Source organism: Lissotriton vulgaris, chromosome 6, assembly GCF_964263255.1.
Source record: "Lissotriton vulgaris chromosome 6, aLisVul1.2, whole genome shotgun sequence".
Classification (NCBI taxonomy): domain Eukaryota; kingdom Metazoa; phylum Chordata; class Amphibia; order Caudata; family Salamandridae; genus Lissotriton; species Lissotriton vulgaris.
This window is the reverse complement of record NC_141694.1, coordinates 1704616606-1704642455: the sequence shown is the minus strand read 5'-3', so window position 1 is coordinate 1704642455 and position 25850 is coordinate 1704616606.

Sequence of the window (25850 nt, the reverse complement as noted above, 5' to 3'; positions counted from 1 at the left end):
ATCTATGTGCTAAGTAATACCCCCACCAAACCATACAGAGACCATACAGATACTAAAAAAACATCTAATAACCCATACACACACACATGTAGCTACTCACCAACCCATGCAGCCACTTATACACAAAGTGAAACACTGATACATATATTTAAATATTTAAGCATTACTCGCTAATATATGTATTCACTAAGATACACTTAATAAGCCAGTTAACCAATCAATTTTTTTTTTTTTAAAACATCCATTTAGACACTTATTTAAAAATGTATTCTTCCATCGACCTTTACAAATACATACATAAAACATATTTATTTTACAGAAAGACACATTCACTGGATGGTGTCATCAGTGATGTCATGAGTGATGTCACTGACCATGTCATGAGTGATGTAACATGTGATGTCATCAGCAGTGCATTGCAGGCGCGCAAGTTATAGTGAGTCCAACTAACTATAACGTGGGAATTTCAATGGTTTTATGTCAGTAAAGTTTCCAGCTAACTATAACTGGTGTGAAACCTCTGTTTTTTTCAGTGAATATATATATATATATATATATATATATATATATATATATATATATATATATATATATATATATATATATATATATATATATATATATATATATATATATATATATATTCCATGAGGGTTTTTTGCCGATCCGGGCAAAAAACACAAGCCACACCAGGTATGCAGGTGAAATTCACTGGTTTATTACAGCAAACAGGTACATATATATGTATATATAAAACTACAAATATGTAAGAATATATATATATATATATAGTATTAAATATTAGTGGAATATATTTATTGTACATAACATTACATTTATATATTAAAATATTTAACATTTTCTACTTTAAACTCTATATTTAAAAATATTGATAATTTTGTCTCTTTTTTCATAATACTAGTATCAACATTTTTTCTGATATTTCTTTACTTACTGTCATACGAATAGGGACACAATATTTTGGTAAACACATTTTTGACACAATATTTGTGTCAATCGATATTGTTTACTTCGATATTGTGTCAGTGACTGTACAGCTCAAAGTAATAGAAAGGTAGTATTGCTTTATAAAACTGTCCAATAAAGAATTAAAGAAATAGTTTAGACATAACAGATCCATTGAGATCTGTAGCTCTCAGATTAACAGTACACTCTTGCATGCACATTTTTTGCAGGAATAGATGTGTGTGCACAACGCAGTTCATGCACACGCAGGGCATTTTGCATTGGCACAGATTTGCTTTGCAAAACATTGCGTGCTTAAAATATGTTTCCATTTTCTGACATCAGATAGTGAAGGTTAGGGAAATATTTTAGGAATCTGGGCTATTAACTACGCTTATGCGCATACATTGTACTCTTCTGTATTGTGCACACAGTTCTTGTGAGTGAAGCAACCATGCTTTTGAATCAATGCCATTGAGTTGGACGCCATCATGTTTACAAACTGCAGAGTAAATGTATGAAAAAGTGGCGCAGTGCACCACAGCATGACACCTTGCTGTGCTGCACTGCATCACTCGCAAAGGGCAGGAATGTGCTTTATTTAAGGCATACGGTGCATTCCTAACTTTTCCCCGTGCGCTGGGGCTCAATGGCCTGCCTAGCACCAACGCAGACGCCCTTGCACCATGGTTGCATTGCATGCAAGATTGTTTTTGTGTAGGAAAGGATACTTTCCTACACAAAAACAACCTCCTGAGGCATATTCCTCTTTCTATGTGTGAGAAAGAGAAAGTAACAAAGAGAAATAAAGATATTTCTCTTCATCACGCTTCTTCTGAGGTGGTGTATCTTTTTGGCTGTGAATGGCTTAAAAAATCTGACATGGAGGCTTGCGTCACGCATATACCACGCTACGTGGTGCAAACGTGATGCAACCCTCGCATAGATATGCCCCTTCAGAACCATGTTTCCAATGCACTCGCTTCCTTTAATCACTAAATAACAAATTCAGCATAATCAATAAACACAGGGGTCCATGTAGACCTTCGACAAGCTGTCCAATCAGACAGAGACAGATGTGAGGACGGGCTCCCCAAGTCACTCATTCACACTCTCTATCGAGTTCTTCCTAATTGAATGTTGAGATCAAAGTTTCAGTTTATACCCAAGAAAAACAAGCGAAGATAAATAGTTACCATCTGACATCCTTATGAAAATTCATGACCTGCAGCTTTATCAGGAGCCTTCTTACAAATTCTAATTGTGAAGCCTCCATAACTATTAAATGCCCCGAATGTTTCAGTCTCCTGATAAGAAGCGAGTTAAATAATTGTCCTGTTTAACTTGTGCTTGTTAACCTCTAAGGTCAACTAGTTTGAACATACGTTTAATGAAATCCCGGAGCCAGAATTTATGACACTGCAGCTGAATGTTAAATTGGACAATTTACATAAGCAGGACATTAACCTTCTGAGCACTAAATAGCATTTGAGCACTTAGCCGCTGGGGACAATAAGGGACATGTTCTATATATTTGTGATTAGCTTGCCTGGAACCTCTCATGATGACCAATTGGCCCAGCAAGTTTAGTGGCATAATTAAATGAATGGACTCAGTCTAAGTAAATTATAAGCACTGTGTACAGTATATCATTATAGTCCAGAGGAGAAAAAAAAGACGTGAATAATTTAATTTTGCATTACTAATTTATCAGTGCTAAGTGACTGCGAGGAGGCTCTTTGTAGAGCGTTGTTTTAAATTTGATATTTGATTTACAACTGGTGTGATTAAACTTGAACCTACGTCATTTTTTAAACCAGCAATTTATGGCCCTGGCAGATATTTCCTCTACTTGTGTTAATGGATGCGTTTTGAGCTTCCTTCTGCTTGGATGCGAACAGCAAATACAAAGTAATATGTCCTGCCAGACTTGTAATTAAGCAATAACTCACAACATGGCGCGCGAATCATCCATTGGCATGCGCGCTAGGATGCAGGCACCTCTGGCCTCCAGGAGCTCAAGGCAGGCTCGTCCTACAGAACAACAATAACAACTTCGCAAGTGATCACGAAGAAAAAAAACACTTCCTCCTTCTTGCCGTTGGCTGGCACAGGAAAAAAGTATATTTCTCGTGAGAAAACAATGGGGCATATTATCAAGGGGGTTTATCTCCGCTTTTTTGGCTTTAAAAGCCAAGAAAGCGGAGATAAAATTATCTCCCTATTACCTAGCTGTCGCTAACACCAGTTAGCAACAGCTAGTAGGAGATAGCGACCATCTTGGGCCCCGCTTTGCATGTCAGTGATATTTATCACTAATGACATGCAAAGTGGGCGTGCCAAGATGTTAGCGACTGGAAACAGTCGCTAACATCGCTATCTCCTATTACCAACTTATGGAGATATTCGCGCTAAGCGTGAATATCTCCAAAAGCTAACACCTGCCCTGAGCAGTTCTTAGCCATGTTATCCAATGGGAGGTGGATAACATGGCTAAGAGCATTAGCTTGGTAATGCATGAATATCGCGGACTTTTCAGCGATATTCATGCATTGCGGCCGATTTTTATCGCATTTGCGATAAACCTTGGTAATACCAAGGTTTATCTGCTGTAAAAATCGCCGCAGCTCAGGGGTAACTTTTTGTCTCTAACCAAGCAATAGCGATAAATATTGCTATTGCTTGATAATATGCCCCAATGTCCTTGAAGTCATGCATTTGATCCTCCAAGTGAAAAGGGGCCTCTGAAGCGTGCAGGCTCTGGCCTCACCACCCATCAGGCATGAGAGGGCATGGTCTTAAGACCTGCCAGTGCCTGCATTCTGTCTTTTCCTGCTTTATAGCACCCATTGTAGTTCTTCTTTTATTGCATCAACGAGTAGGAACACTAATATTAATACGTGTAAAAAAGTAAATATTATGATACACTCTAAAAGCTTGATCTGGGAAGCTATAACCCTAATTATAATTACTATGGTGGTCAACTTGAGTGCACCGGATCTGGTGAGATACTGCAAGATTACAGCAGAGAAGAAAGAGTATTTGAGAGACTCCCATATTAAGCCTGCAGGAGCTATAAGAAGTGCTACCCTGTATTGCTGTATTGTCGGTCATCATAGCAGGTAAGTCCTACTTTGACCTATTCATGTTTTCTGATTAGAGTTCGCCCAATACTAGATACATTTGTTTTAATTGACCCCGCCTTGGCATTTTAGCATCGCTCTCATGTAGAAATTCTCCTAATCTTAATATTCCATTCTCCTACCCTAGGGTCAGTTTTGTCCTTCCATTGTCTTTGCATTAACCATTTGGGCAACTAAAGTGCAGAGAAATATCAATTGTTCCTCTTTAGACCATGTTCGTCAATAATTGACGGCACGCTCACAAGGGTGGACTTAACTGTGAATTATATTCTATCCCCATTTAATAGAATCAACCAAGCTTCAATGCATGTCCTAAGATTCTGCAAAGAGGAACATCCAGCCACACTAATCTCCCATGTTCTGATTTGGCTGTTAAAGTGCTGACATTTGGGGTTCGTCCATTTTAACAATGACTAGATTTTGATTGGATTATAATCTAATTTGAAAATGATAAAATTAAGTGATCATTGGTTATTAGAACTTTGGAATGTTGGGAGCTCCATTGAAGCAGTAGCACCCCGTGGTGGGAGTGCTGCTGGGCACTGACGTGGGGTGGGGGAGGGTCAGGGTGGGGGATAGTAAACTACGGGTTACTGCAGATTAGAGGTAAGTAAACATATCAATAAATAAAAAGAATTTTGTTGCATGCGCTGCATCACCAAAACCAAAGCAGCGAGCGCAACGAAATTCGTTTTATTTATTCATATGTTTATTTACCTCTAATAGGCCGTAATCCGTAGTTTGGTACCGTACACCCTGCGCCTCCCCTGCCCCACGTCATCGCCCAGCAGCACTCCCACCACGGGCCCCTACTGCATTGAAGACAATAGAGTGCTCCAGGCTTTTAATGGCTGGTAAAAGCATGGAGCTCCGACATTCCAATGATTGGCGTCGACAGCTGTTGCTGTGAAAAAAGGCCTCACGGTGCTTGAGGGGATTTAAATTCCCTCAGGCTCCATAAGGCCTTTGTTCTATTTCTTAGAACATTCGGCCCTCTAGTGGCGGAATGTTCTAATAGCCTTATACCCGCCATAGCTGTGCTATACTAGTTAATAAAGGCATGCTCCCTTCTTAAAGACCTACAGCTTTGGCTCAGGCCTTTAACAATGGAGCAGGCCTTTATTGGCTGGTATAGCCCGCTACAGCAGGTTATATTAAATTCCCTGAATAGTGTATACTTTACCTCCCAAAGCTGTTTCTTTCTGCAGACAGAGGTCATTGGGGGAACTAGATTTATTGTTTATTGCTGTGTGATCCTCTTACCCAGTATCACATGGCTCAGCCCTTGCACTCCATTAAATCTGGTTCTCTCTTGACATCTATCTAGTTCAAGTATTCAATTCTCTTGCCCTTTGCTAATCAAGCATATTCTCACAGTTCATGATAGTCATGCTGCACCTCAGGATTAGAAACAAACCCTAGTAATGCCTGCCAGGAACCAGGCTAAGCACAGATCCACAATTAAGCATAAGGTGCTTGGGGGCTGGAGACATTGGAGAACGGTCCAAGGGCAATAGAGAGCTGGGAAACACTTGACACCTAACTGACAGATTCTCAGCCATGTGCGTCCTTGTGTTAGGGTCACTTCTGAACATTAGAGGTAGAGCTGTATCATTCTTGATCCGATCCTCTTTTTTATTTCTTTTTTTCTGTGTTGATTCCCTCATAGCAGATTCTCATTTAGGCCTCCCTTTCTTGTTAGTGCTGTGATTACTCAATACCCTCAGGTATCTACCTCTTGCTTACCTCCTCAGCTCCCAACTGTGTTGGTTTGAGTTGACGTCCGGGGGCCATCAGCTGCTATCAAGGTTGGCTCAAGGCTCAACACAACAACACCAGCTGCCAAACCGGTAAACCTCTCAATGCTTCTATTATGCATGAGTTTACTCCAGCTAGGATTCCCTACCTATCTGTTATCCTTGGTGTTCCCTAGAGCCGGTTCAGTGAACTTCAATCCCTCAAGCATCAAAACAGTTCGGTGCTATCCCTTGCCTGAGAACAATCCATTTTGAAGAGTGAGATCCAGTTTATCATCTTTTCTTACTACCTTTACCTTTTTTTGCACAGATCCTTGCATCTGCTGGTGGAAACATTGTTACCACCCGTACCGGTCTCCAGGGAGGGCAAAGACTTTCAGTAGGTCTGAACATTCAGAACCTGAGAGATTGCCAACCTGCCACTGAACCCGTCTAAAACCATATTCAAGCGATGGATCGACCTATCTTTAAAATTCATGAGGAACTAGAGATCAGCCAGCAAGGTGGAGCATTCTGGTTAAATTGAACTAATCAGGATGCATCCAGTTCTCCACTACTATTACCACCACTCATCTTAAAGAAAACGCTACGGCGAGTAATAGTAATTCTTCCAAGAATAGCAACACTAAAAATAGGAACAAACTCTTAAATAATTCTGCACCATTAACCCATTTAGCTTAGATGCCTCCTGAGACATTAATTGTTTCAGCGTGTTTTGTCGCAAATCTACTTCAATTTTTTAGCTCTATTCCAACATTTTATCGATGGTATTGTCATGATAACATTTCTGTTTTTTTTTTTTTTTTAAACAAAGATGCTTGTAGTGGGATGACAGTACTTTCTATGGTTAACCATCTGGATTCAATTCCTCAGCCAGTTGACAGCTATCGTGAAAGGCACACAATCCAGTCAGCTCATACTGGGAGGATAAATTTAAAGCAGGACAACCTGGAACTTGTCAGTTATCTTAATCACTACCAGCAACTGGTTGCCGAAGAAGCCAGGGCTGAGGAAGCCATGGCCTTTGTGGCTTATCTAGGCCTGCAGGAGGATTTAAAGGTCTGTCTCTGAGTGGTAATCGACCTACTACCTCCACAGCGTTAATTGACCTCACCCTATGTATAGAGGTTCAACTGATCTGACTACTCATTCCTCACCTCTAGAAACTTCTTAATACCCATGCACGCTACCCATCAACAAACCCTAAAAACCCCTAATTATCCCTATACACTACCCCTGCCTTATACACAAACAATCCCTGAACCCTAAAAACCCCTTCATACTTAATAGGCCTTGACAACATTTTTAATTACACTGGAGTCATTTCGTGTTAGTTTTTTGATCCAAAATTACACAAATGTATGTCATTACACCGGGTCACATAATTATGAGCAATTTGGCACAAAATCCTACCACAGGAGCATAGGAACAACTAACCTAGTAATCACACGCGGCTGCTACTGCTCGTGTTTGGTTGCATTTAGCACAATTTCTTAGAACAAATACATCCTCTGGTCCATTTGAAACACAATGGTACGTTTTGAGCGAAGAAAATAGTGCTACATCCATGCATAATTCAGTCTAATCTTGCCTAATTTTCCTGTCATTTTACTTAATTACGCTACAGCAAATTGCATGTGTTGTATCCACCTCTGCTTAATACCTCTATGCACCACCCGTCCCTGAACCCAAAAACTCTTACTCCTTCTATACACTACCAATCACGTACCCTAACACTCTTTACTACCTTAAGCACTACTCATCTCTGCATCCTCAAAAGGATGCTACTTTTAGACAGAAATACAATTTCAGGCTGTATACACCCACTGGGGCCAATTTGCAAAATCATTTATGAATGCGGAAATAAGTACTACAGAAGTACAATGTTTTATTAAAAATGTATTTGTTTTGGGGCCCATTCAAAAAGATATGTATGAGTACATAAAATATGCTCCAAGATTTCTACTTATAGACCAAAAATGCCTTTGTGAAGAAGACTCCCTGTCATACCAGTGGTGGAGGCTTTGTGTCTTAAAATTTTAAATTATGCCATAAGTGGGGTGAGCATCAGAAATAGTCAATTCAATTCAATTCAAAAGACCTTTATTCAAATTTCATACAATTCATAAAAGTACACAGTAAAAACATTCATTTGTACAATAAAAACAAGTATAGAATCATAAGTTAAAAACTGAAGCATTTCTCATTAGGCAAGTAAACAATTTAAGAAGGGCTTTCCATCGTTTTACGTGCGCATGTTATAGTTCTCAAAAAGTGCTAGTGCGGAAAATTAATTCATCTGTATCCAGGGACAATAACATTGAATAAGATTCCCCTAATGAAAGGGGTCTGTGTTTTCTAAAATACGGAGTTAAAAACCAGTTAATATATTTTAGATAAAATTTGCAGAAGAATAGAAAGTGCAAATCATTCTATTTACTAATACCATCACATGGGCATGGGTTGTAATCATTTGTATGGTGGTAGCCCAGGGGAAATCCCAATAAAGTTTTTATAGAACCTGCCCTTAATCGGAACAGTAATGATCTTTCCCAGTTCGTCATGGGTAAAGTGAGGTATTGTGCAAAATTATTCCTACTTAAATCATTTTTCTGATGAAGCACAACAGTTGATTTGAGTGATTCTTTTTCCATTCGTTCTGAACTATAAAGTGCATACAGTGCTTCTTTGACCTTAATTTTGTCATTCGCCTCAATATTATTGGGATCGGAGAAAAGATGTTCCCTGTTCACATCGCTTAATGCTTTTGAAACATCCGCGAGCCAGGGAATTGACATGCCATGGTCGCATTTAAGACAGTCTTTTATTATATTTTGAGTTAAGGTTGCGGAATCATTTCTCCAGATCCTTAACCAGAAAAGGGCTGGTCTAGACCTAATGAAGTCACATACGTGGAAGAGGTTAAGTTCCTCATGGCAGATCCATTTTACAGAGGAGATTGGGGCACCCAGGATTTTCCTGCAGAATCGAGCTTCTTCGCGCTGGATCCCGGGACTTTTTCCCGCTCCCCAGACCTCAGCCCCGTAAGTGGCTTCTGGTAAACACTGTAGCTTAAAATATTTTAAGATAGCTCTAGTGGCACCTATTTTCTTAGGTCGGGACAAACTCAAAATGGAATTGTTGGCTTTCGAGAACTTGCTCATGGCGTGGGCCTTATGCCCACTACATGATCCATTCGCAGCGAAAACCAAACCGAGATAGGGAAATGAACTAACAGATTCTAATTTATCTGCCCCTATATGTATCGTATTGAGTTTACATTTCCCGGAGCCACATGGCATGATAAAAGATTTTTTTTAAATTGACGCGCATGTCTAAGCCCTCCATGTATTGGACAAAGCCTCTGACCAATAGACGAAGGGCGTTGGGAGTTCTTCCCATCAAGACCGCGTCGTCAGCATATAATAAAACTGGCAATGGAAGCCCCTGGATAAATGTTACGTCACTAGTCACATATTTTAGTGCCTTGGCCAGGCCATTAATATAGATGATGAACAGCAGGGGTGCTAAAACGCACCCCTGTCTTACCCCTCTGCCTATTTTAATGGGTCCCGATACTTCTCCACCCGCCCCAATCCTGACTTGCGCTTTGAGGTCTGTGTGGAGATATGCCAAGAAATTAACAAGAGCCTCATCCAGTCCATAATTTAAAAGAATTGCCCATAGTTTAGTTCTGTTCACTAGGTCAAAAGCGGATGAGAGATCCATAAAAGCAAGGTAAATAGGGGACGATCGGGCAATGCTATACATATCGATGATCAGTTTCAAGTTCAAGCATTGCTCGACAGTCCCCACCCCGCTCCTGAATCCCATCTGGCACGGGTCCAGCATGCCCGTGTCCTCAGTCCACTCTACCACCCTATTATATATTACTCGCCCCAAGATTTTTAGTGTGTTATCCAGAAGAGAAATCGGGCGGTAGTTCACTGGGTCCGATCTCTCCCCTTTCTTACAGATTGGGACTATAATGCTGGTGGCCCAAGTATTGGGCATAGGGACTGTAGGGAGGCTGTTAAAAACATTGAGGAGGATTGGTGCCCATAGGTCTGGACTATGCTTAATCACATCTATGGGCAGGCCGTCAGGACCTGGTGCCTTGTTTCTAAGGCTCTCTTTAATGGCTAAAACCACCTCATGGAGTTCTATTTTTAAGCCGTGGAGCTGGCCTTGTGGTGAGCCGGGTGTATCTTCAGATGGGGCAGCATATATTTTAGAGAAATGGGCCTCCCATGAGTTGCTAGTTATATTACAACTAACTGGGGTAAGTTGTTTGCCCATTTCTCGTTTTTATTTTACAGCTGACCAAAAGAGTCCGCTGTTTTTCAAGTTGGCGCTCCGAACAAACAACTCCCATTGTTCTGTTAATAATGTGGCCTTCCTTTCGGCTATTTTTAATTTATAAAATTTCCTTGCAGTCTGAACCTCAACTAGACATCTTGGTTTAGTATTTAATGCCCTGCACAGCTCCCTACTTGCTAGTGAGCAGGCGGAGTCAAACCATCTAGGTTCTTTCAACACCTTAGGTAACCGGACTGACAGAGAGGCTTTTATTGCTGAACACAGTTTACCGAAATCATCGATTATCCTGTGGCAGTCCCCATCCATATTTAGGCAGGAAGTGATCAAATTAGGGTGTGCTCTAGTTACAGTTTCTAGTACAACCCCACTATCAACTCCCCTCCATTTAAGGCGCAGGCCATCTCCTGTTGGTGTAATGTCTCTTGCCCCATTTATTTTTTCATAGACCTTATTACATCCTAGTTTTAGTATCACATTGAAGGGATTGTGGTCACCGAACGAGGTTTCTATCACAATAGATTTTATCACAGAATGTGATGATTGAGGTGACATAAAAATAAAGTCAATTGTGGATGAACAGTCCTGCCCTCTGAACGTGGGGGCGTGGAGTTCGCTAGAGGTATGACATATATCCATAACATTACATAAGTTATACTCAGCTAGGATGTTAGCTAATTCAATGCCCCTGCGTTCCGCCAAATCCAGGTGATTCCTCCCCTTGGTGCCATATTTACTAACAATTTTTGCATTAAAATCCCCTCCAATAAGGATCCGTGTTTCCTCCCCAATGGCAAAACTAGTTTTAAGATTTCGTAAAGTCTTAGAAAGTGCTTCAAAGTTCTTATTAGGAGCAGAACAAAAATCATTGTTGTAAAAATTAATTAAATAAATCCGGGTCTTTAATTGAACTCTAAAATCTGAATGTTCGGGTGCCCTCTTGAAAGGTCTGTGATTGTACCACCGGCCAGTGTCTTGATACCAATAAACAAGCCTCCCACTGCGCGTCCAAAATCTGGTTTCGGTGCTGTCACGCTAAAGCATTGATACCCTTCAATATATAAGTTCTCCACAGCCCAAGTCTCTTGGAACATAATAATGTCTTTGCCATCCAATATCTTAACCCATTCAGGGTTTGTTAGTCTTGTCTCAAGTCATGCAACATTCCAGCTGAGAATAGATAATTCACAGTGTTCAATATGTTTAACAGATTTTCTTATAGCATTGTTGGCTATGCTCTGCATAGGGATAGATAAAGTAGAAGGTGCGGCCTCTTCTGTAGTTACCGATATTGTGGCATGACTTTGTGCGGGTATTTCCCGAGTAACAGTGTCTGACACCAGGGGGGAAAATTCCTCAATATTTCGCACTTAAGTCTCGCTGTTCATCAATACTTCCCTTTGTCCCCAGTCAATCCTGTTCATCTAGATTTGAGAAAGCATACTCAAATCGGTTATAAGTTGGTATGTTGTATATAGGCCTCAACTCATTATACCCTGGGTTGGAATTTACATTAGGGCTGAAAGGAGGATGTGGGTATGTCATCGGATATCCCGTGGATTTTGTTTGGTAACACTGGGCTTGAATGTTCATGGGATTGAGATCTTAGTTTAGATGGATAAAAATTCCTAATTCCAAGATTTCGATCCTGAGAATATACAGCTGGTTTAAACATAGAATCAGAAGCTGGGGCTAGATGTCTGTAGAAATAACCCAAGGGGAGCAGGGTTGTATTAAATTCCCAGGGTGAAGGTAGTGGTGCATTAGCAAGGGTTTTTTGGGCCCATTGTGGGGACCTAAAATTGATGACGACACAGTCTCCCTCAAACTTCTTTCTCAATGGACCTACCCACCCAACTCTTTGTGTTTGGATAATCTCCCTTGCTCCTTTCATTGGGAAATTACAATTAGTGGATAGCCAGTGTAGAATCCTATTATTGAGAGTTGTGTGGCTTTCTTCTTGTTCATTCTTTAATTTAGGAACATTTACCAAAATCAGCACGTATGCCCCGCATTCAGGAGGGAGATTGATGCGAGAAGGCATCTTCTTTCTAGGATTCAATAAATTGGATTCAGATTCGGTTGAGGGGCAGTTTTGGGGATTACTCTTAGATTGGTGGGTTGGGGCCCTTACACTGTTATCAGTGTTAGGGTCCGTCCTTAACACACTTACTGTTTTAGTTAAATTCTGATTTGAATTAATGGCCTGTTTTTTTTGGGGGGGGGGGGTTGGTTATTACTAGTACTAGGTGTGGGCACAGTTGGGGAGGGTTTATTATGACCCACCGTTTTTAAGTTGACATTAGTGTTGGGGACACTAGTTTTGGCCTTAGAGGAGCCTGTTGTCCCATTATCAGCTTTATTAATGGGAGTCTGCCCTATACCCAGTTTTGATACACTATCGTCCAACACTTTCAGCTTTTTGTCCAAGTTTAAAATTTGTTGCTTAATTTGACCTAAGAGTGTGGACAATAATGTCTCCATCCTCCCCCAAAATGCCTCATTCCCTGGCACTACAGTAGCTTCTATGGGTAAAGTTTTAGCTGCCATAATTTCATCTTTCCCCCTGATCTTTTCCTGCTCTACGGGGGCAGGGGCACTCCGGTTGCGCTTGCGTCCTCCTTTATTTCTATGTGTTTTTAATGGGGACTCAGTATTTAGATGCTTCGTTTTCCTCTTGGCTTTTTGGCCCCTGGTTCGTGCGGGAATACTATCACTTTTATCTACCTCAGTGATTGATATGTCAAAGTCCAGCTGTGATTCAGTGTCGTTTACACAAGGCTGGTCATCAACCAGTAGTGCGCAGGAGTCTTGGATGATATTTGTATCAGCCCTGAGCAGAGTAGGAGTAGAAGATAATCTGCTACCGGGGGTGCGTTGTGACACTGGAGCAATGTCCGTGATTATGCAGTTCTCATTTGGCTCTCTCCCTGGGAGTCCTGCATAGGAAGCAGCAAGTAGTGAGTCCGTAGAATTATCATGATTCAATAGAAGGGGGGCAAAGTAGATGGAAGTGAAAAGCGCCTTTCTGTGTTCTGAATGGCATTCGTGACAACATCAATTGTTTTTTGAAGCATTTTGTCGATTGCGGTCAATGTTGGTCGCGGAGTGGTAGTGACCAATGGGTGGGCCGATTTAAGAGAGTCCTTTGACCTAGTTGCAGGTGCGATTTTTTTCCCCATAGTTCAGGCACAGTTATAACCAGAATTTAAATTGCTTTATCACTGACCTTGCATATGGTCCACAGAAATGGAATAGGGCAGCCAAAAGGGGGGTGGCCCAGCCCAGCCTCCTTCGGCCTCTGATGGCCTAAAACAGCCCCGCCCTTGTTCTGGGCTTCTCCCGGGCCGCTCCCGCGCGCGACTCGCGGGTGCGAGTGGCGTTCCGTGCTTTATTGCACCTACGGGCGCTCCTGTGGCGTCGCTCCCGCGCCTGCAGCCGCCGGGGCACCTGGGATGTGGAGTCCCAGCCCTCGCGGCATCCTCAGTGTAGTGGTGTTGGCCGTTACCCTCACGGCGTTGTGGGAGTGGATGCTGGGGAGCTGAAGCTAGCTCAAGGGTCGCTGGCCGTTCACCTCACGGCGTCTGGTAAGTCTAGTCTAGTCTAGTATTTCTATTGCTCTTGTGGTTAACACTCCTTGATCACCTATTTATTCAATAGAAACACACTATTATTCACAATTATATGAGGCAGTGCATACACTGAAACTGCTTTGAATGCCACCCAAGAAGCATTTGTCTGAGACAGCTGACATCTGTGTTTAAAGAGCTTTGTTTCGAGTAATTAGAAACATAGGTACAATATACATCAATACTCATAAGAGGGTAGCAAAGAATTAGCAAACTGAATAAATAATTTAAAGTAATAGATGACCAAGGAAATCAGTCATTAATATAGAAATATTCCAAAAGGAAAAAGCAATGAGTTGTACCTAAAAACAAAATAGCATTTTACATTTCTTGTTTTCCAGAAAAAGCGGGAAACTTATAAAAGAATGAAAGAAGAGAAAATGAGAAAAGAGAGAGAGAACAAAAGGGGGGGGAGAGGAAAAAGCAATAAGAAAGAGTTGTACCTAAAAACGAAATAGCATTTAACATTTTTTGGTTTCCAAAAAAAGGGGGAAACCTAGAAAAGAATGAAAGAAGAAAATAGAAAAAGCGAAAAGAAAGAGAGAACAAAGGGGGGAGACAGCTTACATCAATGCACATTAAAGTTAGTCTTCTGTGTTCATTATCTGTGTGGTTTATTTTTCCCTTTTGTTGTTTGCTGTCTGTGTTCGCTGTGCCCTTGCCTTGTTCTATCCCCTTTTGTGCTATCCAACAATGCCATATGAACTTGATAAAATAACTATATTCATGGCAGTACAGCTGACTACAGCGGTTTGCAACCATATCATTTGAAAGAAACTCTACACCAAAGGATATAACGGTGGCTCCCTCGTACAGCATATAAGGCTTGTCATCTAAAGAGAGAAGATAATCCTCTTTAGATTCTATTGATTTGATGCCAACAGATCGCACAAGACTGAGGCAAAACTCTCCACGGGTACTGACAAAAGTGGATGATAAGAGAAAATGATGAACTCTTAAGAATCGGTCCTGAAGAAGGTGTCTCATAAAGGAAAACTGAAACGCCGCGTCGACCTAAATCTCGATTCTTGATGCTACGGACTAAAATTGTTTTTTTATATATGTTTTTTTATACATGTAATATTGTGTTCATTCAAATGTTTTTACTACTGTTTTTAACACCACAACATATTGACGCTTGTATCAAAAAGAATACATTTGTACTTTTTTCTACCAGAACTTAAGTTGTATGCATATTAATTTTGATTTAAAGCCACCCTACAGTATAAATATTTTATGTTATGTTTTTCAAATTGTCTTTTCTAATGTGTTTTCTTAAAATGTTTTCCAAGGGTCTATGACTGTCTATGTACGAATAATTATATCAAATAATAAGTGCATATCGCTGCCAAGTCTTAACTAGATTATCCCAAGCTCACACACATGCTGATCTGTCCTATTTTGAATAATAGGATTTGTGAATTCAGAAACGTGGGACACCATGTTTTTCCTTAATTAAATACAATGCATTCCTGCCCTTTCACTTTGGGGTAGGGCAATGCAGCAAGGTGCCTTACTATGCTATTGCAAAATGGCATAAATGAGGCCCTTGAGGGCTATTTACAAACCCCTTGCACCACCGGTGTGTTCCTTTTTATGATGCTCGAGGCAGCGCAGAGTGCCGACCCATATCTACGAGCTCACACAAGGCCACTTTGTGTGGCTTTTCATGGCCTTGTAGACTGGTGTGAGGCAAAGCAGTGCAAGTCACTGCATTGCCTTACACTGCATCAGGCGGGCGTTCCATGGTCATTGCAGTGGGTTTTCCCATGCAGCACCCATGGGTTTTAACACATTCGGAGATTTACAAGGATTTGTAAAACCAGGGAATGCATCAAAACTTTACACCTCCGAAGGGGAGGTGTAAACAAGCAGAAATATCTTTATTTCTCCTCTTTTTTCCTCTTCCTAGGTGTGCTGTACTCTGCAGCACACATAGAAAGAGGACCAAGTCTCCATGGATTGTATTTGTGCAGGAAGGTGTCCCTTCCTGCACAAAAAAAATTGTCCCAACAACGTAGATACCATTGCACCATGGTGCAAGGGTGCCTGTGTTAGCGCTAGGCACCAAACTTGGGAACAGCGTTTACAACGCAACTTTTACAATGCAATACCTTTACGACGCAACCATTGCAACGCAAGTCATTACAACGACTTGCGCTGGGGGGCGCTCTAGGATAGGGAATAGTTTTAATTTACTATCCAACACCTTCCCTACTATCCACAGGGACTGGAGTTGGAATAGTAAATTAAACTATTCACTATCCAGCGCCCCTCAAAGCTAGTCGTTGTAGCGACTTGCGGTGTAAAAGTTGCGTCGTAAAGGCATGCGTTGTAAAAGCATGCGTTGTAACGACGTACATCCCACCAAATTATGCACTGGTACAGGCAGAAAGGACAGGATCCACCGTATCTTGTAAATACAGTGCATTCCTGGCCTTTCGAATTGGCATAGGGCAGCACACAGACTTGCGGCACTTCTCTACGCTATTCATTGTAAATGATGCCCTTGGAGCTGTTCAAGAATGTAATCTTAAACAATTTAAAATTCAAAGATGTTATTTTGCACATATTTTAGTGAAAGAGCAACCTTGAAAATGGGGCAAATAGGTGTGTTTTGGATAACAAAGCATTTTACTGCTAGCTAATGGTTATAATTGGTCATCCAAATCACAGCACATATAGCAAACAGGAACCAGACCCTGACGGGCCCACATAAAGCAGAAGCGATCGCTGGAGGTCATTGCAATATACAGAAAGTTACTACAGGCATCAAAAGGCTTTAAAGATAACAGTCTTCTGCAGAAAAAAATTATTATGTACCGTCAAATTATAAGTGCCGAGAGGTTTGATTTAAGGTTCAGTTAATATTTCCGAGTTTTCATAAAGAATGATATTTTCCATTTCCAGCCTGCAGTCTGTTATAAATTTGGGTCATTCGGGAAGAAGCATAATGTATGACTTCTATTTTCCACTTCATGAACTGCATGCTTACACTTCCAGAAACAAATACACTATCAGGGGCTCTTTTTCTGAAAGGTATACTGCAGCCTGTCCTTAAAATGACTAATTCAAGTATGAGGTGCTTGTCAGAGGAGCACCTCAATTTCACTCCCAGAGACAGGTCAACCCAGTCATCTGACAACTAACCGTCTTAAGGAATGCACTGATATTTCTTACTTCTCACTGAGATGTCTCTTTGGGTGCTGTTTGAATGGCCTAAGATGTGTTAAGTCTCAAAAGATTAGCATGACATTTTGATATTGGATACCGCTTTAGCAAGTTCACTACTCCTTATATTATGAGTGGATAACATTATATTTCAAATGAGTCGTTTTATAAAGTTTATTAAACTTTATCTAAAAACAAACTGAGCAAAGATATTCTAACAAAAACGTTATTTGTTAGGGAATCCTCCCATTAAACAGCACGATTTTACTGAGATTTTTTCAACAACCCCTGCTTTCCTGTAGTTATTTCTTGCAATTATTGTTTCAGTTGTGCAAACTATGCAACATTTTTGAAGATTTTAAAGTTTTAAGAAACGCTTTGAAACATCTCATACCCATTTCAACAGATCTGAAATTCTCCTTATAAGAAAGCGTATTATTATTTGGAGTTGGTGGCCGCAAGGTCCCACTGATGCTCCTAAGGTCTTGGAAGTCCAAATGTCTTAACTTTTGGGGGTTTCGGAAGCAGCTCGCAGTGGTCACTTCTTACGCTTTCAGGACCTTGAGGACAGCACTTAGGGGCTCAGTGTGATAGAGGCCACGAGCAGGGTCCTGCATAGGTACAGTTGGTACTGATCAATTATCACATCAGACAAAAGGCTTCTTGCAGCTAGTTGTGGTATCCCTGTGGCACCTGAGGAGGTCAACCAGCTGATCCTTGGAGTCCACATCTTTGTCCTGGGTCAACGCGAAAGAACAGGTCCAATCCTTCAGGGCTCCACTCAGGTTACACTAAGCAGGGTCCATTCCCCTTCCGGTCTTCCACAAGTCCAAATAGTGTTCTGGGGATGGTTCCTTGGGTGCCTCATTTATGGCTTGCGTTAGTCAGTGGGTGGTAGTGACTTCTGGGCTCTCCCTAACCAAAAGAATTAAGATTCCCAGGGGTAATCCTGCTCACTTTTTCAGCAGTTTCTGGTTGCCCGTTCACAAACAATCCCACAGTGCAACTTAGTCTTAAAATCCAAAACGGAGATAGCCATCCTGCCTTGCACAGATCCTTTGTGTCCACCCAGAGGATTAGTCAGGTAAATGAGCAGTCCCCTCTCCTGTGTCCACCTCAAACTGGTTCTGGGTATAGCTTCCATCCCATTAGTTTCAGAGACAGCATGGCTATTATGGGCCTAGGGATCCTTTCCCAGGTGCATCCGTACACTGAACTACTAATGGGCAGGATTCGACCCTATCTCTTTCAAGTTATTGATGTTCATGGAAGCTCCCCAGCTGTCCTTATTGATCCGAGCGAGATTACATGCCCCACACCAAGCCCATTCGTCCACAAGGCCTAAGCCATTGTTTGCTCTGGGAGATGTTTTCACACCTCATTAAGTTCAAGAAAATTTGCCTCCAGGAGCCTCAGGCAGAGAAAATGTACATTTCTAACACCTTATTTTCCTAAATATTTATTACAAGTCTATCTTCACCAATGAATTAGATTTTAATAACTATGAAAACTAGACTTTGAATGACTATTCTAGATGTTTATAATTTTCCTTAGATGATGCCTCTTTCCTTATTAGTTTCAATTCATGGGTCTCCTTAACTTAACTCCATCTATTATGTATAGAAGTACATTTTGGTGGGTTTAGGCTAGTAGTAAGTTTACCGTCATACTTTGAGTTCTATATGTTCCCACCCCTTGATATAATGGGGGTTGGAAACTTGTAGAAAATTGGGTTGCTGATTGAGGGGGAGTGAAACCCTAATCCAGTAGCAACCACAATTTCTGTTAGTGTGAAACACAATCTAACCCCAAATTAACCTGGCTTAACACTGGTAGCTTGGCACAAAGCAGTCAAGGTTAACTTAGAGGCAATGTGTAAAGTATTGATGCAGCACTTCAAACAGTAGGAAATTGGAAATGCAAAAGAAGAAAAATCCCACACCAATTTAGAAGCATATAGTAGAGTAGCATCAACATGTGTTTATCTGGTTGAGCTGGACCAGTACAACGTCACTAGTTCAGGCTGACCGTGATAGAGCACGGGCCAGGTTCCCGGCCCAGTCTAGGCCCATTGAACCAAGTATGATAAATCCCGGGTACGGAGCACTGCAAGGTCATGCACAGTGAATACATTGAGCAGTGGTGTTTCTGATGGGCTCTGGAGTTGTGATGCAAGGTACTGCATCAAGATACATTGTGCAGTGGTGGTTCGGAGGAGCTGCTGGGCTGCATTGTGAGGGCCTATGCTGAAATGCTTCATGCCAGGGCGGTTCCAAGGAGCTACAGGCAATGCATCTCACTGAGTTAATTCTGAAAGGACCACAGCTCGGCTGGCAGACTATCTTCAGGTCCATTTGCAAGGGTCCAGGAATGGGGTGGCATCACCTGGGTGACAAGACTCACAGCAGGCAGAGACCAGGTGCTGTGTTCAAGTTGGTTGGAGTCTTTCTGTTTCTGAGACTTTTATCGAGAGGCTAATCAACTAGCCCTTTGAGTCATTCTGGTGGTCCTACGTTCAAGGTGCAGGTCCAGTCCTTCTCACTCAGTCAGCAGGGCAGCAGAGTAGCTGTCCTTCTCACAGGGCAGCACAGCAGTCCTTGAGAGTCTTTTAGAGGCTGATATGTGTACTAAAGAGTTGTGTCTTAGGTTCCAATATTTATACCTGATGCACACTTTCAATTAGGAAAGGTTTCTAGAGGTTTCCACACCCAGAGATGCTAGGAATTTCCTGCTTCCCTACCCTGGTCCCAGGTGTGGTGGGTGACAGCTATCCCCCAATGAAGTATGAGATGGGCCATCCTGTCAACATCTATTACCCTTTGTCTCACTATCTGAGAGCAATACACAAAAACCAACTGCCAGCTGCACCTAGTCATGTGGCCCAGGATACAGGCTGTAGGTATAATTGGTTAGGACAAGAAAATGCCAATTTTCTAAAAGTGGAATTTTCTGAAATGGGCATAAAATCCCCCTTTACCACTAAAGAGAGCTTATATTACAATTGTTTAGACATCAAACTCAACAATCCGATCTTCTTCCATTTGGAAGTTCCCACAAATTAAATGTAATACGGGAACTCAATGCCCAATGCACTCCTATAGGAGAGGTAGGCCTCACAGCAGTGAAAAACTAATTTAGGAGTTTTTAACTGCCAGGACAAGTAAAACCTAAACGTACATGTCAAACGTTTTATATACACTGCAACTTGCCCTTTTGGCTAAGTTTGCCTACCCCAGGGGTGATGTTTACATATTTGAAAGGGCGGTTTGGGCCAGGCAAGTGTTTTATCATGCCGGGTCAAAAAGGCAGTTTAAAACTACAACCACAGGCTTCAATGGCCATACTGGACACATTTAGAGGGCAACTTATGCGAGTGGCACAATATGTGGTACAGGCCCACTAATAGCATTTAATTTATGGGCCCTGGATACATGTAGTACCACTTCATTCACAACTTACAAATACATTAAATGTGCCAATTTGGTGTAAGCCAATTTCACCATGTCTAAAGGAGAGAGCACAATTACTTAAATACTGGTTACCACTGGTAAAGCGTGTAGTCCTAAAGCCAACTTTTGGACCTGGGGTCTCCAGAACACATTAGATAGCTTGACCCAGTGTAAGACAGTCAATCCTAGAGGCAAAAGTACTAAGCTTGCGTCACACCCTCATAGGAACCCAGCGTCCGTCCGCTCAAAAATGACACTACACCAATACTTTTAGAAAAGTTGAAAAGCTTTATCTCATGTTCTTAAATCAACTTCAGTTTTGAGCAGTGAAAAAAAAAATAAACTTACATTACAAGCCTTTCCATGTAAAATTACTTCAGCATTGAATCATGGCAGTCCCTTGTGTTTACGTTTCAGAAACCCACGTTTGTAAAGAATATGCAGATCCCAATCTCAGGCAGTTTCAATATAAATACATTATACAGCAAACCACACTTCCTAGAAGGAAAAAAACAGGTTATCTCATTGATTCACCAGCGAAGGGTTCTGCATATCAGTGGGGTTGGGGAGAAGATTTCTGATGCTTTAACAAGGCAGACAACTGGATACTCCTAACTAGGGCCATTGGCCAAATCTCCCCCGTGAGAAGTTATCCTTTGTTCCACCGTTATTAATTTGCCCCCTGCTTCTGCACGTTTTTCCCCCCAAGACTTGTCACATCCACCGAGGGGGAGAATGATGCTGTTGTTGCATGCGGGGCTCTTACCGGCTCTTAAGATAGTCAGGGACGGCACTTCCAGCCCCGGCCCAATCTCCAGTCTCCACTCGGGCGGGAGGATTAACGGGGGGTGGGCCTCTAGATTGGCTTCCAGCCGGGACCCCGCGCCGTTCCTCCCGACTCTGAAGGAAGCGTCCGGCGCCCTTCACACGTGCTGCTGCGACAGTGGAGCCAGTCACCTCAAGCCTCCAAGACCGCCCCCCCCGCTTTAGATAGGCGGAGTCGTCGACGTACACCAACCCATGCAGAGTTCAATGGGGTGGTCCGCTTCCTAGGTCAGACCTGCCCGATCAACTTCCCCGCACTATGCTGGAAAACCAGAAGTCTCTCTGCCTGATAGAAGCTCCGCGGCACCACAGAGAAGCGAAGGCACTCACCACAGGCAAATTGGGAACTCTGCAGTATCGCTAGAATTCTCCCCCTTTCTCTTCCTTCTTAACTGTGGTCGCAGCGGCAAGGTACTTAGTGCTATGCTCACCGGAGGTGACTCACTACCCCCTTACTCACTATTAATTCAGGTGAACTGACATCTAAGGGAGCTCTCTCTCTCTCACCGCTGTCGTTCTTCTGGCTCCCCCAATTCTCTACTGGTGTGGGGCCAGTTCCTAAGGAGGACGTAAGGACCCTCACAGTCTGTTCTCACTCCTGGGAAAAGTACTCCAACACTCGAGTCCCTTCATACGTTTCTTCACTCACCACCTTCTCTGCAGGTGAAAGGATGTTCCTCTGTGACCCGGTGATCCCAAGGTCAGTGAATGGGGGGGGGGGGGAGTCAAATGAGTGGAGTTTCTTAGTCACTCCTACACAGGAATAATGAACTCAGTCTCTTTCTCAGCTGGGTCAGTTCAGCAGGTGGGGAGGTTGATTCACCGCACTGGCAGCAGTCCTTCAGAACCATCAGCCTAGACAGGATCACCCCTCCTCATTCACAGCAGTCTGCACTCCAGTCAGCTCCCTGAGAATGCTCCTCTACCAGTCACCTTCTAAAATGGCTGCCCAACATTCCGCCTTATATAGGCTGACCTCAGAAGGTCCAGAAGGGTCCAGAGGGTTCTGGAATGTTCCTATGCTAACCTACGGGTCCAGTCTCTAAGGTGGCAGTTGTGGCAGTTGCTGGCCACCATTTTGTGGGTCTTGTAAATCCAGTCAGAAAGGTGCCTAGGCCTCAAGAAAAAGACTATGAGGGCAAAGAGCACCTAACCCCTAGGTCAACACATGAAAACCCAGTGGACATAAAATAAAATGAAGGTTATGAGGGGCAAAAAGGGGACAAAATAAATAATGACAGGAGGGACCACCCAAAGGGCTGACAGGTCTAACACCAACCAAAAATGAGATCAGTATAAATGGAGGAGTAAGGCAAAACAATTGCAGAAAGACCACCCTACAGCTAACAGGTCTAACAGACATGTACTCCTAGTACTACATATTTAGATATACATGTACAGATGTTCTTGATTGTATAGTAGCTTTTGTGATTAAGCCCTTGTGAAAAATTCAGGTTGGAGGATCCCTGGGTAATCAGAGTTATTGGGCCCTTATTGACAACAAGGGTGACAGACAACTAGGGTCTATCACTCCTGGTGTTCTGGGGCCCCCAGTACTGTAAATACCTCAAACTGAGAGTAAAGAACTCCTTTTAGCACTAGACTCTCAGATTAGTGAATACAACCCGATAGTCCTAGGAACCTGGATAGTTCAGATTAAAAAAGACAGGGGTTTCTTTGGAAAGATTCATATGAGTACCAATCTTACTACATTTTTTTTTAAAGAGGAACAATAATCCTATATTCCTATGTGCAATTCATACACATACCACACATAATATGGCAGCCAGTGCTTACTGATAAACCAAACAGTTCACAGTAGCATTCAACATAAATATAAGTTCTAATATACCCAAACATTGTCTTGACAGAAAGCATAAACAAGATGCTACATTTGGTCTATAATAGTGCAGGTGATGTGAAAAGTGAGGGAGTGAAAAAAGTACTCAGAAACCACACAAAAACACACAAAGAAAGGTTTGACTGTTTCGAAATGTATGAGCAATCATTAATGACAGCCTTATCTTTAGACTCATAGTGCAATAAAAACATCTCAAAACATAAGCATACTTGACGTTTTGTAGTGTAGTTCCTATATTCCCAATAGGCTCTGCGCATTGGAATAATGTACGCTATAGATTTGACATAGGACTGAGGTCAGTATGTCTCTATCGAGTATACTAAACTTAATTGTGAGTGCCAGCTAGCCCAGAGATCACTAGAAACTTTCTCAAATACACAAGAAGGGATTAGTTTCTGACAACCTCATAAACATGACAACTTTGTTTCCCCAAGAATAAAACGTATCTTCAGAGTCGTGGAAACAATAGATAACTATTTCACTCAGTCAATCGTGCATGCTTCGTTTCTACAGAGGTGCAGAGAAACAGAGAGACGGGTGTTTCAATAAAAGGGGTTTATTGAACAGTCTTCTTTCTCATGTAAGAGAGGTGAACTGCTACAATTGTTAGAAAGAATGCAAAGTATAATGCATACAGCGTAAACAGTAATATAAAATAATACTGTAATAGCATTGTCATAGCCATCGTCCACAAGTCCACCCTCAAGGTCACCACCCATGCAGACGGCACACTCAACACCGCCAAACACCTGCACTTCCGGATCCACACTGACCCCAACACCACCCTCAGAGGAACACTCATCTACAGACCCCCCGGACCACGGGCTCAGTTCAGCGACTCAATCGCCGACCTCACCTGCACCCACGCACTCGCCTCCACGGCTACATCCTCCTCGGGGATCTGAACCCACCCACTGACCCCACCAACCCAGACGCCGCAGCCCGCAACTTCAGACAGTGGCTCGACAACTGCTTCAACACCCTCGCCCAGCTCAAGAAACCCTCCAACAGCCATGACAGCAAGAGAGCCACCTGGTTCACCGACAAGCTCCATACCTCCAAACGCGCATGCCGGAAACTGGAGAAAATATGGCTCTACGAACGCTCACCAGACAACCACACAGCCCACAAGGACGTGACCCGCAGACATCACCACCTCATCAGACTAGCCATGAGATCCTCCTTCAAAGACCACCTGGACAACAACGCACACAACAGCAAAAAGCTCTTCCGCATCGTAAAGTAACTCTCCAACCCCAGCACCAATGCCAATGACAACCCGCCCTCACAAGAACTGTGTGACTCACTAGCAATCTTCTTCCACCGCAAGATCGCCGACATCCACGTCAGCTTCAACACTACAACCGCCCGACTACGCCAGACTCCACCGCCCCTGTGAACACCACCAGCGCCCTCCGCCTGACCTCCTGTTCCAACGTCAACAACGACGAGACACGCGAGATCATGAACTCCATCCACTCAGGATCTCCGTCAGACCAGTGCCCACACCACGTATTCAACAAAGCAGACGCAGCCATCGCACCCCAACTACGGAAGGTCATCAACATCTCCTTCGAAACAGCGACATTCCCGGAAAGCTGGAAGCACGCCGAAATCAACGCCCTCCTCAAGAAGCCTAAGGCAGACCCCAAGGACTTCCGGCCTATCTCCCTGCTCCCGTTCCCGGCAAAGGTCATCGAGAAAATCATCAACAGGCAATTGGCCCGCCACCTGGAAGACAACAACATCTTGGACCCGTCCCAGTCCGGATTCAGACGAAACCAGAGCACCGAGACAGCCCTCATCACCGCCACAGACGACATCAGGCGACAACTAGACAATGGCAAAACATCAGCTCTCACCCTCTTTGTATTTGTGCAAGGTCAAATATTGTCTCTGGAAGTTTATCAAAGAATTCTTGTTCTCTATGAATAGTTCTACTTTAAGCAGATTAATTTGTGCCAAAAAATTAAAAATACAAATTTGGAATAAAAAACTAATCATAGAAAAAAGAGTCCCAAAGTTAGAACTTTCTTTTGAAAACTGAAGGTCGAATTCAAAGTCTCTCAGAACATTGTGTGCCAAATTCAAAAGTCATTGATAGGACTAGGAAAAAAAATGAAATCTTCTAAGACAAAAATTAATCTACCATTGTAGGTGAAAGTTGGATTACCTTGTTTAGAAGATTAACCGCACATAGATGTGAAGAATCACAGTCAGCATTGGTCGCATTAGCAATGTTCGAACTGGATGTTACCTTCGGGCCTGTTTCCTCTCGTACCTCAACAGTAGCATTTTGGATCTGTGAGATCTCAATGAATGCCGTCATCAGAATTGGTTGCCGCTGGGGACAACACAGTGCATGGGTCATTACTGGTTCAAGCAAAGTATCAACATCCGTTGCCATGACTGATGGGAGTGTGAGACATGTGCCCCACACGCATTCTTCTCCACAAAGCAGGCAGCGTAGAACAGGTAAGATGTAATCTTGCCAAATTGGTCTGAATGACAGAAATCTTGTGGTATTTAATTCTCGTAGATGAGGTAGTCCTAAAATTTGGACGATGCGCTCACAACACTTCATCACCAGTAGAGTTGTCTCCATGGAGAACTGGTTGTCGCTTGTGAATTGGCTTGCCATATCGCAGCAGTAGGAGTAAAATAGTATCCCTGCAGCGAGACCCAAAATGAGAGGCAGTCCACCAAACACAGTGTGCACAAAGTTTGGAAAT